The 17,464-nt window shown below is 36.5% G+C and overlaps 1 long non-coding RNA gene and 1 pseudogene across 1 annotated transcript; one reads left to right on the top strand and one right to left on the bottom strand.

Annotated features, from left to right (window-relative positions):
* The first annotated feature begins 7,962 nt into the window (after nt 1-7,962).
* LOC116120228 lies at nt 7,963-8,817 on the top strand. Its single transcript, XR_004126516.1, has 3 exons — nt 7,963-8,010; nt 8,093-8,167; nt 8,699-8,817. It is a non-coding gene; the product is annotated as an uncharacterized LOC116120228 (long non-coding RNA).
* Nucleotides 8,818-13,198: 4,381 nt separating this feature from the next.
* LOC116120379 lies at nt 13,199-16,113 on the bottom strand (annotated as a pseudogene).
* Between the last annotated feature and the right edge of the window lie 1,351 nt (nt 16,114-17,464).

The raw sequence follows: 17,464 nt of genomic DNA, 5'->3' as shown, positions 1-17,464 counted from the left end.
TCATTATACAGTTTGGATATGCAATCTGGATATGGTTTACCTATGTGTGAGTTACAAATGGATAAACATATTTAAGGTCAGAATTTTTGGTAAAAGAATTAAAAAGGCAAGCTGCCGTCACGATTGAATAATTGATGTATGGAGTCAGTGTCATAAAAGAAGAGTAAAGTATTTATTTAAATGTTAATCTACATTAATATCTTGGTAATGGTTTTACTCCTGACATTCGTTTTGCTTAATTAGTAAGTTTACTTTTCTGATAAACAAATCAAATCCCAAAATCATTCCATTCAAATTAGACCCCACAAAGGACAAAACTATAAATCTACATACATACATACATATGACATAACCCCTTTGCATGCATGGCTCTTTGTCTCTCTTTTCCTCTGACACGCGCCACTTGCCCCCCATCATGATGTTACCCTTTCTTACAAATTTTAATATTAAATTATTATCCTATATGGTAATGTAGCCTTATAGATGTATGTATTACAATTTACAATCCTGAATTAATAAATTTAAAGTTGATGCCCATGTTGCAAATCCGGTATGATTGTTTTGGTTACCACCACGGCACTACAGGACAAACGCACTTTGCAGCGGGCCTACCACGATATCAGGGATTCATTGAATCATATACGTCCAAAAACAACAGTGGGTCCTCTTTTCTTATGATTTAGAATTGTGTGATCAGGTGACCATCATGGGCAAAGTGGGTGCGCTTTACACTTACACCCTATCTCTTTATTCTTATTCATCAAACTCTACAGTGTACACGCTCCAAATTTGTTTAAAAACGCATATATTAAATTAATGGTATTATTTGAGATAAAAGTATAGATTTATAAATATATTTGTAATTATCCATTTTCCGTGATAAGAGTTTTTGAAGCGAGGGAATCTTGTTCCCCTTTAGGAAGCTTGCCGGCAGTTTCCTGTGTCCATAGCTTTGTGCCACATTTTTTTTTTTTTTAAATTACTGAGAGGCCGTTTGGATGGATTAATATTAGATAATTGAGATAATATTTTTTAAATTAAGTAGAAGACGATGTTTAATTGGTTTGTAAAAAATTATTCTTGAAATATTTTATGACAATAGTGACATTTGGGGGGTAAATTATCGGGAATCTTAATACCTTGGGGGGCTGTTAACACTTACCTAAGGTAATATAATTTTATTTCCCATATTGCCTCTAAACAACTGAGCATTTAGTCCAAATTAGTCCTATATTTGTTAAGATTTACAAAACATTCAATTCATTCATGCAAACCCTTTTGTTTTTACATTTTTTAATTTTTCGGACGACATTGCCCTTGTTATTGTCATTATTTATAGAAATATAGTTGTACCCAAAACTAGCCACCATTACTAGCCACCGTGGACCGTCACTGAAGGTTGCCAAAAGTCGACATATTGGCCGTATATGGCCAGCTATGCGCCAGTGAGAACGACCAGATCTATGACTGTTTGCATGTTTCAAGACCAAAGATGTGGCCGTGAAACGGTCACAAATCTACGTTTCACAGCCACATCTTTGGCCGTTTCACGGCCATGGCTAGATTTGTGCACTATTGGAGGCCGCTGACAGTGGTGGTTGGTTGTCGGCAGTGGCTTAGGGTGGGTAAGGTAGTTTTTATTAAATTTAAAACGTTTTTGGTTGCTAGGATGTTTTTGCTAAATCTGAAAAATTGGGGGTTAAAAAAATTATTCAAAAAAAATAATAAATACTATTATATTAATATTTAAAAATAAGAGCAATTTAGAAATCTATGTAACGTATCCATCAATTTATCCTCCTAACCAAATATATTATTCACCAATTTATTCGAACTAACCAAACGCATTTTTTAAAAAATTTTAGTAATCTTAAGGTGATTTTTTATGTCGTTAATATAATATTTCCTATAATCAAATATTATATGATCCAAACGTCCTTCCAATATAATCTTTTGAGATTTTGTAATTGTGAATCTTAGTATAGTGGTCACATTTATTAATGTCTAATAGGATTCAAAATTCAAAAACTTATACAACCTCATTTTGTTCATTTATCATTTATCACTGGGCAAACAGAAGAGGTTTTTGTGTACAAATTTCTTTGCCCCCAAATGTTTTTAAATTTCAAGGTTAAAATTTAAAATTCTTAGATGACTCAATTTAAAGGGCCACAATCCACAATCACTAATTGAGTTGATGCTTCAGCTACTTGTGCTGATCTCAACATTAATAGCTCGGGAGATTTGACAGTAAAGTTTCTGAATCAATAGATTCAAATTTTAATATATATGGGATTGGGAACATTGACAGATTGACTAATAGCAGCTTCCATAATAAAGACACAAGTGATGAGATCAAATATGAAAGAGGTCTGGTGTAGACGGCGGCGTCCGTAACAGAAGCAGCACAAAATAGCGGCATATGCTACGAACCCTTTTAATATTCCTTCTCTCTCTCTCTCTCTCTCTGCTTCGTAGGCTGTAGGCATATGCGTACCACAAGGGTTCTATAGGAGCACGCGCAACTCCCCATAACAACATTAAATCACTGTAACGCCCTCTCTCTATCAGCTTACCTAATTTTATTTTTCAAATATTTTCTCAAAATTTTATTTAAATTTTCATATAAATAGAAGAGAAAACCCATTCCCACCCTATGGTTTGGCGAATGTCCGTTCCCACCCCTAGTTTCATAAATTACAGATTTCCACCCTTAAATTAACAAATAACTTTTTAATCTAACAGTTAAAAGGGTAAAATAGTCATTTCAAATATCAAAATTTCAAAGTAACCCTTAACTTCTCAAATTCACCAAACCAAAAATTTCAAAATAACCCTTCACTTCTCTAATTCACCCCACCGGCAATTTTAGGCCATTCCGGCCTGCTTTCGACACAATCGACCCCTCCTGACACCACCATTACAATCCCCTCAACCCCCAAATCAAAACCCTTAATCTCCTCGCCTGATTGAACCCCGCAATTGTTGGCTGTCACTTTTTTTGTCAATTAGTATTTCATCCAAATTCCGGCAAGTCCCGACATCGAAAACCACCCCCAAGACCACCAATAGCATTGCCTGCTTCCCCCCACCAAAATACCCAACATTTCTGACTGCAATCGCCCATCGATCACCGTCGCCTCTCCCTTAGGTTTTTGCATTTTTTTCACCCCTTTCTAGCCAAATTTCAGCACCTCGTCGAGGTGCAATCGGTTGGAAAAGGTAAGGGTTTTGGTGAGGAGAATAAGTGGATGTTGATGGTGATGTCCAGGAGGTCCAATGGTGCCGAAATTAGGTCGAATTCTTGGCTTGGCCGAGATCCTTTGACAATTATTTGAGAGAAATTTGAGATATAGGGGTTATTTGGAGAAAAAGTAATGACATTAATTTAAGGATAGGAATCTATAATTTATGAAACCAGGGGTGAGAACCTGTAGATTCGCCAAACCTTGGGTAGGAAAATGCCGTTTACTCTAAATAGAAAAATGATCTAGAACTTTTAAATGAAAAGGTTGCAATTAAAAATGAGCACAGGGTATATGACTATATGTAGATGTAACATGGAGTTTCTAGCTATCACATTACTTTAATGCAAAAACAAATATTTGCTTTGCACTGGTGACGTTCCATACTTGAAAAAATAATATAAATCTTGTATTAACTACGCGCTGAGATCACACACCTCCAACATATCACATCACCGCTGAATTTCTTGATTCTTCTTAATCAGATGGTTAAAATTGGCTTAATAAACAGCTACGTTCTAGATCAATTCGCACATCAATAACACAATTGATTTTTCGAAATACAGGCTTCTCGGTTATTTCTCACGCCCATTGCCTCTTCACAAGTTCACATACACATAGCGCTCTCTCTCTCTCTCTCTCTCTCTTCTTTCTTGAATTCCCTGTAAACTCTCTGTGACAGAGACAACAACGAACCAATGATCTTCTTCCTGGCGGGAACAGACGCATCAGATCCCGAGATACCTGATTTACCATTCTATCCCTTACTAAAGATTTAAAGTTTAAGCGCGTCACCTTCGTCACACCATACGCCTTTCAAGCCAAGCAACCTTTCAATTTTCCATTTCTTCCCGTATTCTCAAGAAAGTGGAAGAGAAAATATGAGAGAGGATTATTCTTATCTTTATTTGTTGAGTTTGACCTTGCATAGAAGTTAGTTAGCCTTATTATTAGTTTTTGTCTTTTTTTGTTTCGATACCTGTGTTCGGTTCTTGTCCGTTGATCTCCCCCCTGCCGGCCTCCAATTCAAGCCGTTGATTTGTCCATCGGGGACAACTTTCCTCTTCTGTATGAAGTTTGGCGGTGGATATTTCTTATCTTCTCTTCCCACTTCAATGGAATTCTCTTTATCATGGTCTCCTCTCCTCTCTATATGTAAGTTTTACAATACAGGGATGTATATATATTAATGAAAGCATACATATACATATAAAATATGATGTAAACGATTTAATTTCCGTTGTGGTTATAAAATGGAGACTAATACAAGTTTTTTAGTGTTTGTGTGTTTTGGGACTACGAAGCAGTGGCTTGTAGCGAGTTGAGGTGAAGAGAAACTCTAATGGGGAAAGATAATGATACTAAATGTGTATTTCCTTTAACAAGTCTCCAAATTGGGTAAGATTTAACTTGTTTTGTGCTTGATTACCAAAGTTTCTGTTTAATTCAAATGAAAATTATATTGTGAATTTGTTCTTTTTGAAATGGTCCTTATCAAGTTAAATTTGGAATTGGTTATCTAATTTGAGTGGAATATCAAATAAGAAGTTGATTTGTGCATTTATGTTGAATTGTTGACAAACTGTGATCATGTGAAATTTATAGTTGGTGTTCAGTGAAATAAACTGGGGTTTAATCTTTAGATGAGTTGGTAAGCTTAAATGTGCCATTTCTGACTCTCAGTTAATGTATTTTGTTAGCTGGTAATTTTGCTACGTGGTCAAGGGCGGAGGTTTATGGGAAGACTTTGATAAGAGAGAGCGATGATGGATCTGTATCTCTTATGATGTTGCTTATGGTGTGGGCCATGAAAATGTTATCCGCATCTTCCTTGTCAAATATATGAGACTAATTTAGATTAAGATGGAACTACTAATGCTAGTTTATTATGCACAAGCATTTATCTTACACCTTATAAGCCACTCTGAAGATGTTTTGAGATATGGAAACTGTGAGGTCTTGTATAGTGAAGCTTAGGTGTGGCTAGTCTATCTTGATGTTGTATTGTTGACATGCTGAAAAATCAGTGTTCTTTGCTACTTGTTGCAGAGATTTGCAGTCTTATCTTTCAGATCTTAGCCTCTTTCTGGCATTTGAAAGTAATAACATCTACTTTGGTGGACAACCGACCATGGCTGGTGGATCTAGATCACGGCCAACACACCTGTGGCAAACTGATGGTTACCAAGGTGGTAAAGTGGCTCTTCATGGAATATTTTCTTTATTCTTTTATGATTGAATAATGAGGTTGCTTTTGTGACAGTCCAGGCTATCTCCTTTTGCAAACACTAAAACACGGAGGCGGGGGAGGCGGAAAGGACAGTGTGTTCCACACCTGGTGTTAGTAAATCAGAAAAGTTTAAGAGGTGGTTTCATTAATTGAGCTGCAACTTTGTCTCGAAAGCGGGCCTTTGCTACCTGTTAAGACGCTTAGAAGCCATTTGCTTTTAGCAGTGAGTTACATAGGACTTGTTATGGTTTTATTGTATTGAAGTTTCATGGATGATGTTAGAGGAATTAACTATTTAAATGAACTTCAGGTACCATCGCTGCTTGTTCTCAATATATTGGTTGAAGTGAAATAAGTATCTCTGTTAATGGTTTTCGTGTCACTTGCAGACTGACCTCTTTGGCCATAGAAGCTAAATTTGCGAAGATGGGAATTGATGCATAGCCCAAGCTGTAAGCTGTCTATCTCTTCTGGTTCTCAGGAAAACACCATGAACTGCTGCAATTGAGAGACTATCTAGAATCCACCATAGGTATTCTTTTGCCCTTCCTGATCTGAACAGAATGAAAAAATGTGTGTGGAGGATTTAGCATCCATAAAGAGTTGTGCTTCAATGTTGATATATTAGATGGATGTGGATATTTTCTAGACTTAGGTTTACTGCCAAAGTTTGCGTCTTTAAGTACCATAGTTGTGTTGCTGAAACTTCCATGTTTTGTAAGCTGTGTTACTCAAACCTCTAGGATGGTCCAACTAGGTCAGTTGCAGCATCTATGTTGAATAGGAAGTCTGTCTTGCATCTGATTTCTCATAAAAATTCCTCTGCCTACTGCACTCATGGTCTGTCCGGCAATACCTGCCTGTTCCTCTGATAGTATAATGATATCTTATTATGGTGTATTCTTACAGCTGGTCTTGCATTCTCTATGATACTATATTGCATTATAAATTTAACCAACCATAGAGGAAGATTTTTCTTCATCAAAGTTGTGCATTTTGCCTTAAAAATCATTGTTGTACATTTCTTCCACACTAAGAAGTAAATATGGTGTGAACATTTGATGTGTCATGAAAACACTTACGTTACATATTAAAGGAGCTTTAAAACAATACTCATTTTTTTTTAACTTGTTAGGAGAGATCTTCTATGATGCTGAAGAAGAATTCTCGAGGGCTACCCCAAAAAAGTGATGATGAAAACATTTGCCGTTAACCAGGTGTGGTGAAAATACTTCTCTCCAGTGCTGCTAGCAGGTTTAGTGCATACGCGGGACTACAGAAAGTAGAACAAATGAGCCCCACACCCTCCCAAATGGACCTTTTAAGAGAAGAAAATAATGAAGTGCAATGGTGATGGATCGAAATTGAAGACTTATTATGCAACTCTGGGACTTGTATTGATCTGATATTGCAGCCAAAGCTACTGAGTACCGTGATGTTCTGATTTATTTAGGTTCAATGACTGTGACCTCCCATTTAAATTAAGGAAAATCATAATGTCTGATCTCCGTTTACTTACTTACTAGAGGCTGGACTCATCTTGGGTAATATTCCTCCAATCATATCCAGGATTTTGCCATCTCTATCGCCCCTGGATGTGCCTCTTGTTCGAGCTTTATATGTGCTGATCTCAGTGTCACTGTTCTAATAGGTTTTTTGATTTATACAAAAATGTCCTGTTCTGAAAGCTACTGCTTCGCGTTTGTGTGGCCCTCTTTTGGATTGGATAGAAATTGGAGATGGTATCAAGAATTAATACTTAGGGACAATGCTATTTTGCACAACTTCAGAAGGCTGTTCAATGGTTTTGGCAATTACACGTACCATTCGGGCTTTTTTTCAGTTGTTACATTACCAATGGCGGAACCTTATGGAGGTTTTAAGCTTCCTTACTCCCAGTGTGGGATACACTTGTTCAAGTGGTGGGAGAGTCTTGTGCGGTCTTTGGGTTTTAATAGGCTCTTCTTGCAGTCTAATTGGGGACCTGATGGAGATTGTATTGTTGCCCTTGGTTAATCATCTCATGTTTGAAAATCGGTAGGTATCAACTACTTTGCTTCTTTATGCTTTTGGTTTCTTTACCACTTACATCAAAAATCAGAACTCTAATCCAATCTCCAATCTTTGTGAAGTGGAACTAAAATCAAGACCCTTGTACAACTACTTGAGCCTTTATCAGCTGCACTAGATGATGCACAATAGATTGGGTTGCTTTGGTCGTTCATTTTAGAGCATTCGCTTTATTTGATTGTAGTGATCTTTGAGACCTGTTATTAACTGTCAAATTTGGATTGTCTGTGTTCAGCAAATTTGTTCTATATCCAATATTTGGATGCTTGGGGAATACTCTATGCCCTATTCGCCTGGTCTTGCACTAGCTAGTTTTGTGCTTTTCATTTGCTGGCATACTGAATTGCTTGGAAATATATGGGGGGCTGTAAGTACGATATTCCAGTTTGCTTCAGCTTCGGAGGCTACGGTGAATGCATATGAAGTTTCATGTGGCGTTCACTTTGGAATGACCTATTCTCCCAGGTTTGAAGATTTGTATAATGCGTTATGGTGATTAGTATGATTTCTATGTGAATGGTTCTCAAACTTCACCAAATCTTTCCAGGTTTTTCGTGCTGTCAGAAGCATATTAAATGGTTTTTGTTGCATTCTTCATGGCCTGCAATAGACATCGTCTCAGGTATTGTGTTTTACTTTGCTTATGTCATTCGCTTTGAAGTTGTTTTTGTTGGTGCAAACACCTGCTTGAATATTTTTGTTCATCTAGCTGTTATTTTTTGGTATGATGCTTTGAATTGTTAATTGAAGTCAGATGTGCGGTATGAGTTCATGCTTGGCACAGATGTGATTACTTGAATTTATTTGCTAAGATTAATTGCACAAGGATTCCGCAAATACAAAGAGGTTGGTCATTGACTTAGGGATTTAGTGTCAATTTGCAATTGAGTTGAAAGATAATTATGCTTGTGTCCTTTATTCAACTACGTAATCAGAACTTAATTACTCTGGTTTTCTTAAAAACTTACTTTATTCTTACAAACTTCTCTTCCATGTCTTGCTGCTTAATATAATGATAGAATAACAACTTTGTCAATGCAGGAATCATCTGTAGTTCTTTATCTTCCGCAAGGGATTACTTTTTCTTAAAGTTACAGTTCTTTGATCCAAGCTTAAGCCTGTACTAATACTTTTTCTTATGTAATGGCTGCAGCATTTATAATCATATGCAGGATTTCATCCAAAGACTGCTTGGTCGAACCCAGAGATCCAACCTCAGAATCATAAACATAATAGAGTAACACGTAAAGATCAAAGTTCGGTAAGTCACTGGCATGTGAGTGCATATGCACCTGTGTTGTAGCACATAGAAGATCTATGAGTTATTTCTTCCAGATGCACAGATTCATTTCTTGAGCTGATTGTGTGCTTATGCTTTTTCAGTCGAGGAACGAAACTTACACGAAGTGAGGTCACATTCTTTTGAGGTTTTAACAGAGGCGATTTTATGTCTCTAGTTCAACAGAGAATGGTGTTCAGTACATTATACGTGACAAACAAAAGAAAGAAAAGGGTAAATTACTCTAGGCAACAAATGGAAGGAGACGGCATACACCTGCGGATTCTCAACATTTTCTTCAAAAACTACCATCGGAAGAGCTTTATCATTCTCTTGCTCCTTCAAGTTTATCCTTTATTTTGATGTAAATAACATGTACAGGAAGCAATTTTTCAAGTTTCATTCTTTTTTTATCGATGGTTGATAATTACAGAAGGAAAATTTTAACACATCAAGACAATAACATCAGAATTGAGATGACAATACATCAGAGCAATGTTTTAAAACCCAACTCGGGGTGAAACCTGGCAAAGCTTCTGGGTCTCGGAACGGTTGACAAAAACTTTTAAAATTAAGCAAATATACCCTAAAAATTCACGTGAAGTCTCTATAGGATAAATTGGTCAAACCGGTTGACAAAAACTGCAAATCTACCGGCGACTGATGCGGTGACGACACCTCAGATGCAACCCCAATGTCCCTGAGTCTATTTCCATCAAAATATAACCAAGATCTGGCTGAAATAGGGTCGATTCGGTCAGATCTCACCGACGTCGACGTCGGCATTCCAGGCCAGATCCCATCGATTCCAGCAACAAACCTCCCATCACCCCAGAATTACTCCCCTTTTCCTTCCGACCAAAACCCACTCACCCACTGCCGTTAGCCTTGTAAATCGTCGGAAAAATCTCATCGTTGCCGCTGTCAGTTTTGTTCGATTTCGGCACTGTTTTAAAAATGAACCGGTCACGTGTCCAGTTCGAGTTAAGACCAAAACCGTTATAATGTAATAAGCCGCTTTAAACCGTTTCAAAACCGGATAATTTCACTGAACGCCGCGGTCCAACCGAACCGAGATAAACGGTCGAGAAACCCCTAAATCCTATACCCCATCGCAGCAGACGCAGCCCTTTCCTGTTTTCTCATTCTTCTCTCTCAGTTTCTTGAGAAAATTTCTCAGCTTGTCTCTGTTCTCTCATCTCTGCAAAAAATTCTCACCTTCTTCTTGTCTCTACGAAAATTTCTTCTGAAATTCCACACAAATCGCAACTGAACTCTGAAATCGGACGACGAGTTCCTCTCTCGCCGGAAATCAATGACGTCTTTCTCCCTCGCCGAAAAATCGACGACGATAGCTCATTCCTCGCTGGAAAATGACCGCGACAGATCCATTCGTGATCTCTGAAATAGGTTCGATTTCGGTCAGATCTCACCGACGTCGACGTTGCATTCCAGGCCAGATCCCATCGATTCCAGCAACAATAACCCTCCCCATCACCCCAGATACTCCCCTTTTCCTTTGACCAAAAACCACCTCACCCCACCGCCGTTAGCCTTGTAAATCGCCGGAAAAACTCATCGTTGCCGGTCAGTTTTGTTCGTTTCGGACTGTTTTAAAATGGACCGGTCACGTGGTCCAGTTCGAGTTAAGACCAAAACCGTTATAATGTAATAAGCCGCTTTAAACCGTTTCAAAAAGGATAATTTCACTGAACCGCGGTCCACCGAACCGACGGATAAACTGGTCGAGAAACCCCTAAATCCCTAATACCCCATCGCAGCAGACGCAGCCCTTTCTCTGTTTCTCATTCTTCTCTCTCAGTTTCTTGAGAAAATTCTCAGCTTCGTCTCTGTTCTCTCATCTCTGCAAAAATTTCTCACCTTCTTCTCTGTTCTCTACGAAAATTTTTTCTGAAATTCCACACAAATCGCAACTGAACTCTCTGAAATCGACGACGACGTCTTCCTCTCTCGCCAGAAATCAACGACGTCTTCCTCCTCGCCGAAAATCGACGACGATAGCTCATTTCCTCGCGGAAAATACCGCGACAGATCCATTCGTGTCTCTGAAATAGGTTCGATTTCGGTCAGATCTCCACGACGTCGACGTCTGCATTCCAGGCTAGATCCCATCGATTCCAGCAACAATAACCTCCCCATCACCCCAGAATTATCCCCTTTCCTTTCGACCAAAACCCACCTCACCCCACCGCCGTAGCCTTGTAAATCGCCGGGAAAAATCTCATCGTGCCCTTGCCGTGTAGTTTTGTTCGATTTCCGGCACTGTTTTAAAAATCAGACCGGTCACGTGTCCAGTTCGAGTTAAGACCAAAACCGTTATAATGTAATAAGCCGCTTTTAAAACGTTTCAAAACCGGTAATTTCACTGAACCGCGGTCCAACGAACCGACAGATAAACTGGTCGAGAAACCCCTAAAACATAAACCCATCGCAGCAGACGCAGCCTTTTCTCGTTTCATCTTTTCTCTCTCAGTTTCTGAGAAAATTTCTCAGTTCTTGTTCTCTCATCTCTGCAAAAATTTCCACCCTTCTTCTCTGTCTCTACGAAAATTTCTTCTGAAATTCCACACAAATCGCAACTGAACTCTCTGAAATCGACGACGACGTCTTCCTTCTCGCCGAAAATCAACGACGTTCTTCCTCCGCGCGAAAATCGACGACGATAGCCATTTCCTCGCTGGAAAATGACTGCGACAGATCCATTCGTTGACGACAGCTCCATTCTCGATCCAGGTAATAACACGCCATTCCTCGATCCACCTTCAATAATCAATAATGATTTCCTTGCAAACTTTATCGGAGCAATGTGTATGTGCATGTATTTCCAGATTATGGGTATGTTGTCATGATTTCCAGATTATGTATTTGAATTCACCCTGCTCCTGCTCCTGTCCTGATTTGTTTTTCTTTTGCTGGCTAAAAGCAGAAAGACTTTTGAAGTGACCTCTGGGCATAAGAAAGTTGTTTCATATGTGAAATCTTGTCAAATGATGAACTTGCTTCTGCATCTACAGACAGCACACTAGGTGTATGGGATGTTAAAGAGAATCTGCCAGTGAGTAAATATTGCTTTAACCAAAATTATCATGTAGATAATCCTTCATTTGAAGTTTGCATGCCCATTTGAAGTTTGGTTTTGGAAGCAGTGAGATCGGGACGAAATTGATAGAAGTAAAATCATGAAGTGCATTTTGTAAATCACAAAAAGGAAACTCAAATTAAGCTCATAAAAGAAGGAAAGATTTTTTCTTCTTTTATGAGCTTAATTTCGTATATATTATGTAGTTAGCAGAACTTTATTGATATACTTTATGTTTTACTTGAGTTATTTTAGTACAACTATCAACCGATTTGTAGTACGTTTGTTGCTAAATACTTATTGTGTGGCATGTATTTCCAGATATTATTGAATTTCGTACTTGAATGTTTATGTTTTACTTTATGTATGTTTGGGATGGAATAAGGACTTAGACAGACAGGATGTTGCATGATGACATAGCAGAATACAACTTGACTTGATTCAAATGATTCAAGCTAAAAACAATACATGCATGAAAATTAGAGAAGAAATAAGTCACAGGAAGAGATGAGACAAATGAAAAGTAGGGAAAAGGATCCTCATGATGTGTGATGACATCACCGGTCTAACCGGTTTGGACCGGTTGAACCGTGACCCAGCAATCAGAAGGGTTGCCCTTCTATCGGTTTTTAAAACAATGATTCCGATCGATTTACTCACCGAAAATCAACTCTTTCACACCATTACATTCACCGGAAAGCTCTTCAAAAGCCCAACATGCCGACAGTAATTGCTAGCCGATCACCACAGAAATCCTAGGGTATTGGATGAATAGGAAAAAATTAAACCGGCCATTGAAGCTTCCGGGTCCCAATTGAACCGACCGGGACAGGCCGAGTTTTAAAACATTGCATCAGAGGGGTCGTATTTACGTTCAACTGGATATTTCAGTCTGCATAGAGGATTATGACTGATTAAAGACTAATCCACATAGAAATTTGATATTTTTAGTGTTACATTCCAAATAACATGATATAATATAGAACTCGCATAATACATGATAAACGAAATTTGAACAGAGCAGGGCGTAAAAAGAAGAGAGAGAGGCCAACAAAATATAAAACGACATATGTTTACTACGGATTCTATTTAATAAGAGTTACAGTCAGAGCTCTCGAATAGAAAGCAAACACTTAAATTAAAAGCAACACCAAGTCACCAGCATAAATAAGTTGTGTACACGCCTCTAGGTACTTAAATCTCCTTAACATACATCCACATAATAGTTTCGCAGTACATATAGATAACTTGCTCTAACAGAGGAGATGTACATCTCAAAGCATTTGCCCCACGGTTTGATGCAGCATGGCATCAATCTCATCACATCTTCCATTTCAAGCTGAAACAAAAACAAAGAAATAAAATCAGTCATGGTACCAAAGATTTAACGAATTTCCACCAAAAAAAAGACAGGAGGGGGGGTTGTTAGTTCAAAACAAAGAGAGTGTAAGCATTTTTTGTATAGAAGCGTGCAGGATACCTCATCAGGGGTTTGCTCTGCTCTGAGACGACGGCCATCAAACAGAAGGCAATCGAATTAAGCTCCACAGATTGTCTATCACAATATGCATTCATAAGCTTCTTCATGGGTGCTCTTTTGATCCTGAAGAAAACCTCATTCCCATCCTACAATCAAAATAAATAAAACTCACATGTAACTTTAATTGAAAGCCAACTAACAAGACAATAAACAGTATTTTCCTCAAAGAGGCATAAGAGCATGTATTACTGCATTGCATGAAGTTCAATAAAGGAGATATGTATCTGCAATTATTAAACAATAAAAAGAAATTTACAATGATCAGGTTTCCAGAATTAGTTTGGCACTGGCAATTAATCCCGATACTGTTAAAACCCCAAAAGTGGTGGTAAGGAATAATATTCCATCTAAAGACTACCCATGAGTCTCTCAAACAAAGGAACTTAACCTCCCACGAGAGATTAGAACTTTAATTTTACAAGCTTTCTCATCAATGTCAACTTAAAAGTAGATCAAATAAAAGAACAACAAGAAACTGTTTGAACTCACAAATAGTTAGGAAAAAAGTTTCTTCCTCAAGCTAAATATTTACACAAATTTGTGTCACAGGTTCGAGTTTGCTGGTACTTTAAGTTTCTATTAGGTAGTTGTTAAACCCCCAGGTATCTTTAAGCCAAAAATTAGTTATTAACTCTTTGCTAGTAAGGAGGCAAGTAGAGAGAAAACTATAGGTAGAGGAAATGAATAGTGGAAGGAAGAAGACACATCCTTCCTTCAATTCAACCTCATTTGGTTGATAGGAAGAAAAAGCGTGTTGGCCTCTCCACTTCTATATTTCTAAAAAGGAAGGAAAGTGAAATCGTAATGAACCAGAAGATTCATATATTTACCATAAGTCATATACCTATGTATAAAGTTAAATTTTTTTACATTTAGTTATGTGTATAAATTTTACTAAAGCCAAAGATTAAAATATGAAATAATGAAATATAAAAATAATTTCCCCTGTTCTACCCAGTTCTTTTTCCTTTTCTATAACCAAAACTCAGTATAAAAAAACTAAAACAATTTCGACTCGTCTTTGTACTCAATTTTCTCCAAAAAAAAAAAAAAAAAAAAAAATCCACTATACAAATAAACTACACGATCATTCAATATAAGCCCCAAACAAACATTTACTTGAAGCCAAAACAAAAAATAAACTGAGATATACAAATTCTACACATTTAACCAGAAAAACCAGACCCTTACGGTTCACAACAGTAAAAATCCAAACTTTAAACCAAATCAACAAATCCTTAATAATAACCGTTATTATGAGAATCCTGAAGCAATTATACAATAATAAACTGATAGACCAAAAAACACAAATAAAAACAAAACCTAAAAATAACAGTTTGTTTTGGAAAAAAAAAAAAGCCAAATTAAAAAAAAAAATAAAAAGAAAATAAAAGAAGGAAACCTGGCTTTGACTTTGAGGTTGATGTGAGCACGATTGATCGTTGGGCTTCTTGTCTTCCTCTTCGCTGGATTCGTAAAGCCTGACATCTTCTTCTTCTGTGTTTTCAACAATTTCGGGATTCCTTAAAAGCCTCAGTGGCGATTGTTTTTCTTTTTTTTAATTTATATTTATGCGATACAGACGAGTAGAGGGAGTTCGGTCTCTGTTTGACTGTATACGTGTTGGCATATTATTGGCTTGGAGTTTTACTTGACAAACTAATCTAGGGTTACGAAATCTGAATTCGCTTTCCCAGATGGGCAAAAGGCTTGGATTAAGAGTCAAAAACCCAATGGGCTAAAATTATCCTATTTCCTTACAGAAAACATATTTTTATTTTTCTCATCGCATATATCCCAGATATAAGGGAAATTTATTACACCAAAAGTTACCGCTTACTCTTAACTGAGTTTATTCAAATAAATATATAAGTGACATCAATAGAAAGCAATATTATTAGATGGGTCAATGGATTAATACGTGTTCTTAAAACAAAATATAAAATGGCTAAGAGTTTTTAATTAGTATTATTATTTCTTAGGGTCGTTTGGATTGGGTTGATATTATATAAAGGAGGTAATATATTTTAAATTGGGTAGATAACCATGTTTGGTTGTTTTGTAAAAAAATATTTCAAAAAAAAAAAAATGTCAAACAATGCCAAATTGGGGGTAAATCTCCAGGAATAATATTACCTTGGGGAAGGTGTTATTAAAATATTACTCCGATAATCCAAAATTCTATCCAATTTTGCCCTAAAACAGTGGACAATGTGGACGACTTTGTTAATTATAAAACATCCAATTTACACAAGAAAACAGATTTGTCCTCAGTTTTTTAATTTTTCGGACAAAATTGCCTTGCTTATTATCAATATTTTCAAAAATGCTACGAAATACGTATTGGTGTGCCCATATTATCCTCACATATTTGCATATTGTGACCAATATGCCATTTTATTTCACTAAAACTACAATATAAAAAGAAAAAAAATCGCAGCCTTAATACACATTTTGACCGAGACTCTGCCTTATACCTCCATCGTCGTTGCTAGTCTTCTTCTTCTCGATCTCGTTCGTGACTTTATCACTCTGATCGCCATTTTCCGATAAGTCAAATGCCCTCTTTCCATTGTATTTTTCATTTTGGGTTTGTTTTACGTTCGTTAGTCTAAGATCTCGCTCTTGCCTTTGCCGTTGGTCGACCATCTTTGCCATAGCACCTCGGGTTTTCGTCTCCACCTGTTTGATCCGGATAGCACTCTAATCGCCATTTCCGGACAGCACTACAAATGTACCAACAATTCTCACACTTTTCACACATAATTTCGGTCTAGGGTAAGTAGAAAAAGTCAACAAAATTCCTCAAATTTGAAAACTTGCATCTCAATTACAGCCATGGTGTAAACAAGAAAAATACCATTTTTCTTTTGCCTTAAATAATAATAATAATAAAAAAAAAAGCTTCAATTGGACTAAAGTAGAAATCAACATGCAGGAACTATAATTTGGGACAGTACACAAATCTAAGTTTTAATTGGGAGATGGGAACTATATTAGTTACAATAACAAGGTGAGGTGTTAAATGTATACCCAATAGAATATACAATAGCCTTTTTTTCGAAGATTCAATAGTGTGTAAATTTGTCAATAAATGACTTAACAATAAAATACTTAGCTAAAATATAAGAAAAAATAATTTTGTTAACTGTTCATTTATTTTATTAACTAAAAATATCAATTATTTATACCTAATAATTATCTAAAGGGTATTTTAATAAAACATAATTAAGACATCTATTCTTACAACCAACTAAATAGATTAATTAGTAATACAATAAATCTTCTAAAAGACATTCTAATAAAAAGTTATTTAAAGTCATATGTTATTATTATCAACCAAACATCTTAATTATTAATATATCTCAATTGAATTAAGTAATGAGTTAAACCCAATAACCTATCAAATAAACCATCTTTCCATTAATCTTATTGTTGGATAAAAAAACATTTAATCCTAAAAAACTTTTAACCATGGAATGCACAGAAAACATCCAGATAAATCCTCCTCTATTTAATTGTAAAGAGTAATACTATAATTATCGAAGGGTATACACTAAATTTATGAATCGAATGATATAATATAATCTTGATCATTGATTTATTATAAATTAATATTAATTTATTATAAAATTTTAGTATATTATTTTATTTATAAATCGATAAAACGTAATATAATCATTGATAATTTACTTTTAACATTTTTACATGCATGAATCGAGGGTGTATTTCTCCTTAACTCTGGCAAAGAATCACATCAATTATTGAGCTGCCGTACTTTTTTTCGCCCTACCCTTTTATCACACCTAATTCCTGTCCCACGCCAACGTTCATATTATTATTACTATTTATTAAGTAAAATAAACGTCTACCTGCACTATTTATTTAACTCATCAATTAATTTTATACACTGCCACACACTACCACCACCATCAATGAACCTGCACTAGAATCCACCTAAAATCATTGACTTCCATCACATCATACGACACGCGTCACA

The sequence above is a fragment of the Pistacia vera genome, unplaced genomic scaffold (assembly GCF_008641045.1).
Source record: "Pistacia vera cultivar Batoury unplaced genomic scaffold, PisVer_v2 Contig93, whole genome shotgun sequence".
Classification (NCBI taxonomy): Eukaryota; Viridiplantae; Streptophyta; class Magnoliopsida; order Sapindales; family Anacardiaceae; genus Pistacia; species Pistacia vera.
The sequence above is the reverse complement of the archived record's forward strand: the minus strand, read 5'-3'. Positions and strand labels throughout refer to the sequence as shown.